Consider the following 13,068-nt stretch of genomic DNA (forward strand, 5'->3'; position numbering starts at 1 on the left):
ACAGTGTTACATATATTCTTTAGAGAATCAGAGATATGTTAAATGGGTTAAAACAATAAAATTTGAGCTATCATTCCAGTTTATGTTTGTTGGTAGTTGGTTCTCTTGCTTTTTCAGCACTTTAGAGGAGAACTTTGCTAATAAAGCCACATACCTTTTTAACCAATCTCAAAACATGAAATCAATATTTTTCACTAATCTAAGGAAGCACATGTTTGAAACCACTGAATTAAGGAGTATGGCCAACTTTTAAAATATCCAGATACTTGAAAATATTCTGGATATCTTAGCTTAGGATCAGACAGATTTATCCATCTGGCAAATTTCTTCATCCCAACCCTGTCTCAGGGGCAAGCTTGAGTGATACTGTACATCACAAGCTGAGTCATATAATTTAGGGTCACCAATGAAGTTTCACCTAAAATAAAGAGGATGTCATGTTCATGGGTTTTATCTGACTGTCATCGGGGAAGTTTGAGAACATTTTTGATCATGACAGAAATCTTACGCTAACAGCTCAGTCTTTCACTGTGACTATTTGAAGAACAGTGCATAGTACAAAGTAGGGTCTCTCAATGAACACTATTCTTAGTCACTGCAGTCAAATGTCAAAGGTGATTGAGCTGCAAGAAGGAATTAATGAGGATCCAGTAAGCTGTCCATAATATCCCTAGAAACTTGTAGGCTCAGCGAAGGTAGTCTTTCCATCTTCAAAGCCAGCAATGGAGCATCTCCTTCAGGAAGACCTCAGTGCTGTCTAAGGTCTTATCGGGTCACATCATGTCAATCTAAAGTCTCCCTTTTATGACATCAACTATGAGGTATAACATAGCTTCCTCATGGACTGTCTAACCCAGGACTAATGCAGGGCACATATTTCATGGAGTGGAAATCTTGAATACTATCTTAGAATGCTGACTCCCACAGATGGGACACCTGAGATTGCCTGCAGTAGACATTGCCATCCTCACCTTCACAAGGTTGCTATTTAAAGGACCAGGAGTAGAAACTGGATTTGGGAATTATCTTGACACAACTTACACAAAAGTGATTGATTTATTTTTGAAGGCAAAGCACTTCTTTTATTTATTAGGCTTTTTTTGGGAAATTGGATTTAGAAAAACTTTAAGCATAACAGAATTTTTGAGATTCCCAGATTATGCAAAGGTAAACATAAAATTAATTCTCAAGGGCAACAGAGATGCTTGTGAACAAAGGAAAGGAGATAGCACATCAAGGACCTCCTGCTGAAGCTACAGAAAACAAAGGCTAAAAGCAAACAAAGTAATTCCATGAAACTGAATTACTTATAGATATACAGAACACATATACAGTAGTAACTAAGGATGGTTAAAATACACAGAGATACTATAAGGAGGAATGTGACCCCATTTTTTGATATCTAATTGCTGGTGGCTTTTAAGTTGCCCCTCTTTTCTTCCCCTTGTGCCCCACAATGGTCAAGGTGATGAAAAAGGCTAGGTGTTTCCATCTTTGGTGCCAGTGTGTGGGGGTTCAGTCAGGCTGGTGGGAGAAATTTTAGTTACAGAGAGTATACCCAAACTCTTTTGGAAGGCCTGGAGGTTTTTTACTATAGTACTTGGCTGAAGGCAGCCTTGTCCCCTTAGATAAATAAATTAGAGTAGAAACAAAGGAATGTGGGGAGTTTATCTGAATAACTTGTCTATTCATGTGGTCCTAACCTTTTATCCTTCCAGATGGCTCTCTCAAGGGAGGTCGGTAGAAGTATATTACCCACTAATGATGTTTGCTTTAGGCCTTGGAACCTGGCCTTTAATCTTTACCCTCTAGTGGTGTTGACTTACAGCTTTTGTCATTTAATGTGTGCAGAAAAAAGGCCAGCAAGGCCAGGGAGTCAGTGCTGGCAGCCATTAACTCCTTTGGGTGACTGGCCACAGACACCCCTAGTCCACTCATTCACTGAATATTGTGTCCGAGTGAATTTATTCATCTTTTGTGCAGCTGGGCTCTGTGGGGCAGACACTGGCATCAGTGGGTGATTAAAACCATGCAAGTTCCTGACTGTACCAGAGGACTGTCCCATACACTAAATTCAGTGAACACCCACCCAGGCCTTTCTTGCTGTCCCAAGATATTTCAGAACTGCTTAAGAGACCTGCCCTTCTCTCCTTAAGACCTCAATTTTGTAAGTTAAACCTTTGTCATAGCTTCTTGGTGTATGTGGTGTCATGAGGCTGAATGAACTTTAGGTAGGGCCTCTTCTTGTACTTACAAGATGACCATAACACATGCAGGTGTATCTGACATTTATTTGATCAACTCATAGTTCTCACAAGAAATATTCTTCAGTTGAATCCCTGAGTCCAAGAATGGCTTCTTTCTGCTTGAAAATTTCCCCTTTCATTCCTCCTTCTTTTCAGAATTGCACAACATGGAGATTTTCTATTGTATTTTAAAGTGCTGCTCAAGGAAATAAAACTGATAATACAGCTGAACATCACAGGATAGCATAATTTAAATCAGATCAATTATGCAAAAAGAAAGATGAAATCTAGTAGGCATATTCATGCACTATGGGCATATTCATGCAATACTAGTGGAGGTTTAAAATGGTACATATGGCCTCAGATATATATTAAAGCATGCTGTAAAAACCCTAAACCGTGCATGGCACTTTGTTTCAGAAACTTCAAATCTACAGATTTAAAAATAGGTAATAATTTTAAAAAATGCAAAGTCATTGAAAACTATGATATTGATTGATTGATTAAACAATATATTTACATAGTTATTTATTAAACATTGGGTTAATGTGGTTCATACTAGCAAAGACAGAATAGAGAATTTATATGTGGCTTTAGTCTCCCATTCAGATAGGAAATGTGATAGTTAATTGTATGTGTCAGCTTGATTGAATCACAGGATGCCCAGATATTTGGTACAACATTATATCTGGGCATGTCTGTGAGTGTTTCCAAGAGAGATTAGCATTGGAACTGGTGGATTCAGTAAAGCAGATTGCTTCTCCCATGTAATTCAGCATAATTCAATTCATTGAAGGCCTTAACAGAACAAAAAAGTAAAGGAAGAATGAATTTTCTCTCTGCCTAACTGCTTGAACTAGGGCATCAATCTTCTACCCTCAATGTTTCTGAAGGGTTCTCAGGCCTTCAAACATGGACTAGCATCTATATCATCAACTCTCTTTCAGGCTTTGGACCTACATGAACAATTTTCCTGGGTTTCTAGCTTGCACACTACAGATTGCACAGATTGTGGGACTTTCTAGCCTTCATAATTATGTAAGCCAATTCCTTATAAAAAAATCTCTCTGTGTGTGTGTGTGTGTGTGTGTGTGTGTGTGTGTGTGTGTGTATGTGTGTGTGACTTGTTTTTGTTGGTTCTTTTTCTCTGGAGAGCCCTGACTAGTACAATATCCTTATTTTTTCTTCAAATACACATACTTAAATAAAATTTTGAAATAAACATGTTCTCAGAAAAAAAAACAAAACTCTCTAATAGTTAAGTGTAAATATTGTAAAATGTATAAAGCAGGTCAAACATTATCTTAATTAATGTATTGGAAATCTAAAAAAGGTAAATTATCATGACCTTTTCCTACATCTGAGAAGTGTGTTTGACTAGAAGTACATTGACAGTATGGTATATTATATAGTAAAAACCAAATTTAGATTATATTATGTATATGCTTTGTTATTTCTGTTTTGTATTGTTTTGTTTTGTTTTGTTTTCTGAGACGGAATCTCACTCTGCCTGGGCTGGAGTGCAATAGTATGATCGCAGCTAACTGAAACCTTCGCTTTCTGGGTTAAAATTATTCTCCCGCCTCTGCCTCCCAAGTAGCTGGGATTACAGGCACCCACCATCATGCCAGGTTAATTTTTGTATTTTTGTAGAGATGGAGTTTTCACCATGTTGCCCAGCCTGGTTTTGAACTCCTGACCTCAAGTGAGCCACCTGCCTCAGCCTCCCTAAGTGCTGGGATTACAGGCTTGAACCATCACGCCCAGCCATGTGTTTGTTTTTATACAGACCACTTCTGTACAAAAGAAACTTCCACCATGCTGAAAATATTCTGTATCTGAACTTTTCAACACAATAGGTTATCGATCACATCCAATTTATGAGTATTAAAATGTAGCTGCAGTGACTAAGAAACTGACTTACTTTTATTTAATTTTACTAATTTTAATTTAGGTTCAAATTATCACCTATGGCTAGTGACAACCATTTCATATGATATAGATCCGTGGTACCTGCAGTGTATCTCTGTGTCTGTGTGTGCTCCTTATAGATTTGTCAACAAATATCACTATCTAGTATTCTCCTCTTCAATAAGTATTTATTTGAGCTGGTGACAAAAGCCGCAGGGTCTGCTATTTTTTGTTTCCCGGCACAACACCATAACTTAAGCAGAGCCACCTTCCTTTCTCTTGCTTGTGAGGCTACAATGCAAAACCTGTCCAGTTGTCAATATCATTAAAAACATGACTCACATGAACTACCCATATGTGCAGACACGAGTTGAGGTACAAGGCAACACCATCAGTACACAGTTGTTGGCACCACAGGACAGGACACAGTGGGAAGAATGTCCTTATTTGGGGTCTATGAGGAATTAGGCTCAGGAGATTGGTGCCTATATTTTTCATCAATGGTCGAGACTAGACAGAACAATGAATATATGATAAAATAGGACTATCTCAACATAGTCATTACAGATTTGAGCACCTATGAGATGAAACTTTCACTTTATTCATGAGCAGGTATTTATCAAATATCTCTTCTGCAGACAACCCAATTTTAGACAATTTAGAAAATATAGGGCTGAGCGAGGTGGCTCATGCCTGTAATCCTAGCACTTTGGGAGGTCGAGGTGGGTGGATCACCTGAGGTCAACAGTTCAAGACCCGCCTGGTCAACATGGTGAAATCCCAGCTCTACTAATAGTACAAAAAATTAGCTCGGATGTGGGTGGCCGGCACCTGTAATTCCAGCTAATCTGGAGACCGAGACAGGAGAAAGGCTTGAACCTGGGAGGGGAGGTTGCAGTGAGCCTAGCTGGCACCATTACATTCCAGTCTGGGCAACAAGAGTGAAACTCAGTCTCAAAAAAACAACAAAAAACAACAACAACAAAAAAAAACAAAAAGAGAATGTTGGAGGCAGCAGACAACATAAAAATTATATATATATGAATTATACACTTGCCACCTTTGTATACATAGGCACATCTGAATCTACATTTATTTCTGTCTTTTCTTCTCTCTATGTTCCTTTAAAGTAGAGATTTATTATTATTGATATCTAACAAAAAGCTTTTCCCACTTGGTCAACAGAAAAAAATTGGCTAATAAAAAAAGAAAGAAAAAGCAAATTTTACATTCATTAAATTATCCCTGGTAGGCAGAAGAATGTTCTCCCAAAGATGTCCACATCATAACCCCAGGAACCTGTGAATATGTTACCTTACCTGGCCAAAGGAATTTGTCATGTGTGATTAAATTAAGGAGGAGATTATAATGAAATATCCAGGTAGAGTCAATTTTATTTCTTCCATCCCTAAAAGAGAAGAAACTTTTCTAGCTGTGTAAGAGAAAACTGAGGGGGGGCAGGAAAAAGTCAAGCATTTTGTGGCTTTGAAGATGGAGGAAGGGAACCCTGCATCAAAGCATCCAGGTGGAAAAGGCAAGGAAACAAATGGATTGCCTTCTGGGGCCCTCAGAACAAAATGGACCCCTGCCAACATCTTTATTTTAGCCCAGTAAGACTTTTGTTCTTCATGATGGTGAGACAATCGATGTGTATTGCCTTAAGCCACTAAATTTGTGGTAATTTGTTGTAATGCCAATAGAAAACACTGCTTTTCAAAGGTGCAACAAATCCTGTTTTACCCTATCCTTTACACAATATAATCCTAGCAAATGCGTCTATTAGCATACATTCCTATCCACTAATCACCTCAAACAAATCTCAATTAATCCCTCTTTTTGAACACCTCATGTTTTGGGTCACACCTTTGTTATTTTAACTTTATTCTAAGTTCAGCAATATTTATTTGCAAGGCAATTACCTCGATTGAACTCATTTCTGCCACAGCATACTGTTGTCCCTAAGTTTCTTTGTTACCATATAGCATAGTGCCTAGCACATAGAAAGTTTCCTGGCGTTAAACTTTCATAAAATCAACTATCTCGTAATTTAAGACTGACAAAATTCAGAAGTTGTATATGAAATAATCTATGAATATTATTTTGTGATCTATAATTTCATAATTCTGTCCACACAAATCTCTCTTTAAACTTTCCATAGCAATTATTGTTTGTTTTGTTTAGTATTGGTATTATTTGTAACTGTTTATTGTCTTCTAGTTGGCTAAAATACTTTGATTCTCTAGCTGAAAAAACAAACATCCTGAAGATAATGGAGCACTTTACTTCTCTTAAATTATTCCACTTAAATATTCATACATGAATAAATAAATTTGTTTGAAGATTTCTAAATCAAAGCGAACAGAATTCAAAGGTAGTTTCCTCCGTATCAAATTCAGTTTAAAGGTATATAATAATTCGTGTTTTTCAGAAAATTCCTCATCCTGTTGAGCCAAAATATTTGAGAAATAGCTATGATTTAGTGAACCATTGAATGTCCAGTAATATCATGGCCCAATTATTTGTGGAAAGACGTTTGAAATATTAACTGATATTAAAAGAGGAAATCATTTAATAAATTATGAAGATTACAGAGTAAAAACACAACTTACAGGGGGAAATAAAACATTTAAAGCCAAAGAAAAATATGACCTTTGTATTTATAGAGTATTTTTATTGAGGGTACTCTAAGTGCCTTGCATGTCATAAGGAGGAGAATAAGAAAAAAAAGTTATATGGATGCCAGATTCCCATAATAGCTGCCAAAGAAATTAAAGAAACGTATTTGAGGGGCTGCCTCAAGGTCTTAAGGAGTGTGATCATTAGCCTCCTGATGAGTACTTGTAAATTATTCAATGTTCTGCATTATTGATATAACATAATCACTTTATTGGATTTTGATAACATGTCAAAACATCTTGAACATTATCTATCCAAGAAACTCCACTCGCTACTCTTTTTCAGTTTGTGCATCACTAGTTGACTTCATAAACATGACAATGTCCAAATGTTTGCATCACATTTAAGCACCTCCACAATGAGTCATCCATCTATCTTCCCTGGGTTAGTATCCCTTCAAGAAAGAGGTGTTTGGGAAGGAAGCATGTTCAGGAGTTGCATTCAGGAACAGGAGGCTATCAGGTGTTAGATAAAGCCAGGCACTGTTTAGGGTGCTCCTTAAATTGAGAGTACCTTTGAGGATGCTCTTGACACACAAGATGTTTGAGTTTCGTGGAGGAGTTAGGGTTGTTTTGCATCTTCTTTCTATAGCCAGTAAATATGCTCCTTCACCATACAAACCATGCATTTGCATGATATTTTTTAATCTTGGAGATTGCTTAAACAGTACCTCATGTATAAAAAACAATCATCAATGACCACCTGTTAAGTGACTTATTTTGTTTGACTATAGGCATTATTCTTCATATAAAACTTTAAAATGCTATTGTAGTGAGACAGATCTGTTTCTATGTTCACCTCTTTCAGCATTTATTTCACCCAGAAAAGGTGCTTGGAAAATAAGGCTCTGTGCTAGTGAAGTGAAATAAAAGTTTATCTAGGAGAAAATAATTTCTGCTTTCATTTAATGTGATTTAATAAAGAACAGAAGAAAATAAACTGCTTTGTTGAATAGCACCTCACACAGCAATATGCTGGGTAATCTTTGGCAATTGGTTTAACCTCGATGATTCTCAATTTTATTAAAAAAAAAAAAACTCAAGAAAAAGCTGAAAAGCAATTTAATGGCAGTAACCAAAGGAGGCATGCATGGTGACCATTGCCTGAAGAGGAAACATGTATCCACTTGCCTCAGGTTAATAACCCTTTGGCACTGTGTTCGTATATAACCCCAGGGAGAAGAAAGTACTGATTACTGTCTTGGAGTAGCTTAGAAGGGGCAAGACAGTTTAAAAAGAAACAGCTGGAGTGTGATCTAATCTTCATGTTCCAATTTACTTATGTATAAAACATGCATAAAAAATTAAACCATGCTGAACAATTTGTCCGCTCTCTGTTCCTGGCATGCCTCCGCTCTGTCAGAGCAGCAGTCCTGGCTTGAGAGAACCCAGGGATGCCTTTAAAAAATAAATACATTATTTATAGAATACAGCTCCCATAAATTTAATATTAATTTGACGACATCATTATAATTATGTCTGAACCAGAAGCATGTCCTCATGTTCAGGCCTTCTTTGTCGAGGCCACTTGACCTTCTTGATCGTGACAGCAGGAATGGTACAGCTTCGCACCAGCTTTTGGGAGTGACATCAGATTAAATTAAGCACTCATGCATTTATGGATAAGCATAGAAAAGCAGTAAGGCATCCACAGGGAATTAATAATGCATCAGGAAGTTGCTGTGTGGTTCTTGGTCATGTGTAAATAATGTGTATGTGAACTTGTGGTCCTGCATGGAACGTCCACTGTGTTCATATACCTCATAAAAGTTTATTATATATTTCAATCTTTTTGTCCAAATTGGTTATTAGCAAAGGAATGTTTACTCCACCAGTATAATTTGCTAATATTATGTGATTTTTTTTTATTTAATTAAGTACATATTATGAGTTCAAGACTGTGCTAAGAATCTGAAGCCAAAAGGCTACATGTTACTACAGGGCTAGGTGAGCTACTGTCAAATTTAAAAAGCAAAAACAAAAAACCCAGAGAATAACAAATCTTGGTTAGAATGTAGAGAACTCGGAATGCTTGTAAGAAGGCAAAATGGCATAGCTGCTATGGAAAACAATATAACAGTGCCTCAAAACTTCAAAAACAAAAAAAGAATTACTGTATTATCTAGCAATGCCACTTCTAAATATACATCCAAAGCATTGAAGAAGATTCTGGAAGAGCAATATGCACACCGATATTCATTGAAGCACTATTCGCAGTAGCCAAGATGTGGAAATAACCTTTGTGTCCATCTACAACTACATGGGTGAACAAAATATGTTACATATATACAATGGGATATTATTCAACCTTAAAAAGAAGGGAAATTCTGACACATGCTGCAATATGGATGAACCTTGAGGACACTGCATTAAATGCAATAACCCAAACACAAAAAGACAAATATCTGATTTCATTTATGTGAGTTATCTATAGTAGTTAAACTCATAGAAACAAAAGTCTGTTGAGAGGGGAAATTGGGGAGTTATGTAAATGTATAAAGTTTCAATTTTACAGGATGAAAATATTCTGGAGATTTCTTAAATAACAATGTGGATGCACCTAACACTATTGAACTGTACGTGTATACATTATTAAGATGGTAACTTTGGTTTTATGCACTTTTTATTCCAACAAAAGTTATTAAAGCCTATATACATAAATTGAGTTCATATAAACATGGTACAATTATGGAATTATGACTGAAAAAATAGTTAAATAATGAATATACATGCATAACTGGTATTTATAGAGCCAATACTTAACTGGTATATTCTGGGATAAGAGTAACAGCTGTTGTGATTGGTCAGCCATTCATTCTAGGCTATCTAATCTGATTGGTTGCTGCTGTCTCCTGTTTGAGTACACAAAAGGACTAACACACACATTAACTGTGCACACTCACTGCCTCCCACCCATAAAGAGCTGGGGAGAAGAGGTGGCACAGAAAGGAACAGAGAAGCTTGATCATCTTAAGTACAGCAAAAAGGTTTGTATTTATACATTCTCTAGAAGAAATCCGCATATGGCATAATTGATGAGTAAAAAATAGAGCCACCTGGTCTCCATTAGTGCAAAAGCACAAGTCATCTAGATGCGGAGTTGAAATTCCACTTTCCACCAAGAGGGAAAGAGGTAAGGCTTGGGAGTGAGGTGAAGATTTGAGACATTTAAAAATGAGATGAACAGTCCTGTAATCCCAACACTTTGGGAGGCCAAGGCAGGTGGATCACCTGAAACCAGGAGTTTGGAATCAGCTTGGCCAACATGGTGAAACCTCATCTCTGCTAAAAATACAAAAATTAGTCTGGTGTGGTGGCAGGCGTATGTAATCCCAGCTACTCTGGAAGCTGAGGCAGAGGTGGAGGCTGCAGTGAGTGGAGATTTAACCATTGCACTCCAGCATGGATAACAAAAGCAAAACTCCATCTCAAAATAAAACAAAATAAATAAAATAAAATAATATAAAATAGATGAAGAGGTACTAGAAAAGCTGAAACATGTGAGGGAAATGGACAAGAGAAGGGCAGGGATGGGGCAGGAGTTGGTGGGTAAACAAAAAAAGGGAAGGAGAGAAAAGAGAGGAGAGAAAAAAGTACGTGTTGTGGGGGAGAGATTGAGTCAGTATATCCAGCTTCATATTTAACAAACGGATAAGGAGTTTGTTGTAATATGAAATTATGTTTGACCACTGAAATTTTCTTGCAGATTTTATTCCCCTCAAATGTTTAAGGAATGAGACACATGGGTGTTTAGATGATGAATTTCTGACAAAGTTCCCTCCTCTTCCTATTTGCTGAATGTTTTCATCAAGAAAGTAAGTTGAATTTTGTCAAATGTTATTTCTACATCTACTGGGATAATCATATGGCTTATCTTTTTTACGTTAATATTGTGATACATGGATTTTCAAATTTTAAAACAATCTTACATTCTTAAAATAAATCACATGCAGTCATTATATCTTAACCCTAATAATATGGTTGGATTTTGTTTGCTAATTCTGTGTTATTGTTTCATTTTCTTCCTAGGACTTTTGCCTATATATTCAAGAGGAATATTAGTCTCCATTTTTGTTCATCTGATTTTGATAACAGGATGATTCTATTCTCATAGAATGAAGATGGAAACATTGTCTTCACTCTAACTTTTTTGAGCAGTTTTTATACAATCTATATTATTTCTTTCTTAATTGTTTGGCACACTTCACTAGTTTATTTTGTGGAAAAAAATTTAAATATGTATTTTGTGTCTTTAACAAATATAGGATTACTCAATTTATCTATTTCTTCTTGAATGAATTTTGGCAGTTTTGTCTTTAAAGGGATCTATTTTATTTTTTATATTTGTTTGCATAAAGTTGCTAATAAAATGCTTTATGATCCCTTTAATGTCCTTTCTTTAGAATCTGTAGCGATGTTACCTTATCATTACTGTTATTGATCATTCCTGCCATCTCCCTATTTTGTGATTAGCCAGCTTCAAGGCTCATCAATTTTATTAATCTCCTCATAGGCTTAGCTTTCTGTTTCATTTATTTCCTCCACACGTTTTCAACATTTTGTTTCAATAATTTCCACTGTTATCTTTATTGTTTATTTTCATCTGCTTTCTTTTGGATTAATTAGGCTTCTTATGCTAATTTTCAAGAAAAAACTGAGGGCAATGACTCAAGACTCTGTATTTTTCCCCTAATATAATCATTCAGTGATATATATAATTCATCTATGAATTGCTTCAATAGTGACCAGCAATTTTTGATATTTTGCATATTCATTTTTAATGAATTAAAAATACGTTTTTTCTTTTAATTTTGTTTATCTTATATGTATTTGACAAACTGTTATTTATTTTCCTATGTTTGGGGATTTTTCAAAAATCTTTGTTATGTATTCCTAATTTAATTTCATTGTGGTTAGAAAACATACTTTTTATGACCTAAATTTTTATAAGATTATTGATAGTTGGGCTTTTTGTTTTAAAATATCCTTTATCTTAATAAATCTTTTATGTGCACTTGAGGTATATGTGTATTTTGCTATTCTTGGATTAAGTGCTCTACGAAATTAAGTTAGGTCAAGCCACTCGATAGTATTGTTTAAGTATTCTATGTCACTGCTGATGGTTTGACTATCTATGAAATTCTAGGCAGACAGTTTACATTTCTTTTAACACTTTAAAAATCTTCCTTTACTGTTGTCTCCTTTTCATTGTTTATAATGAAATTTGCATAAATGTAATGTGTCTTTTTTCTTGTTGTTTTTAACATTTTCTCTTTTTGTTGGTTTTGAGCAATATGATTACAGTGTATTTTGCTGTATGTAGTTCCCTTCAGGTGTCTTATGCTTGGGGTTCATTGAGATTTTTGGATATGTAGCTGCTTATAGTTATCTACAGTTATGAAACTTTAATTATATTTAAAAATTCTTTTTCTTCTGCTGTGTTTCATTTTGTTTAGTTTCTATTATCATGTTTTCAAACTCATTAATCTTTTTTTCTATAACTTTTAATCTTTATTTTCATTTGGTGAGTTTTTCAACTTGAACATTACACTTTTTATCTCTGTAAGTATATTTTGGTCTTTTTAATATTTTTCATATCTCGATGTTTTGAACATATGAAATGCAGAACTAATGCAGTAACTACTTTGGCGTCTTTTTATGAGAATTCTACCGTCGGTCAGTCTGAATTTTGATTGATGGATTGTTGTTTTTTCCACTTTAGCAGAGATCATATTTTCTAGCTTCTTGAATGCCTGATAATTATGCATGTATGCAGGATATCATAAATTTTAGACAGCGGAATACTGGTTTCTTGATAATATTCTAGAGCTTTGCTCTAGTATGTAGTTCAGTTATGAGGACACTGTTTCATTCTTTAGGATTTGTTTTTAGGATATGTTAATTACAGATTATCTGATTGGCACTGAATACTTTCCCAATGTCCCATCATGTATGAGCCTTCCCGTTTATTTCTGTTGGAACAGGCACAATTCCCAGCCTTGTATGAGGACCAAGTACTGTTTACTCGAACACTTTTTAGGTGCTTCTTTTCTCAAACATGGGTAGTTTCTTTACATAAGTGCTTTTATCAGGACTGTGCTGAATACCTAAGGAGGACCCTCTGCAGATTTTTAGGACTCTTTCTGTGCAACTTCTTCTCTTCTGGTGATCTATCTTGCAAATGTTAGCTGTTTCAGTTTTCCCAGACTGTCAGCTATCTTTCTCTAACCCAGGTA

Source organism: Cebus imitator, unplaced genomic scaffold (assembly GCF_001604975.1).
Source record: "Cebus imitator isolate Cc_AM_T3 unplaced genomic scaffold, Cebus_imitator-1.0 Scaffold167, whole genome shotgun sequence".
Taxonomy (NCBI): domain Eukaryota; kingdom Metazoa; phylum Chordata; class Mammalia; order Primates; family Cebidae; genus Cebus; species Cebus imitator.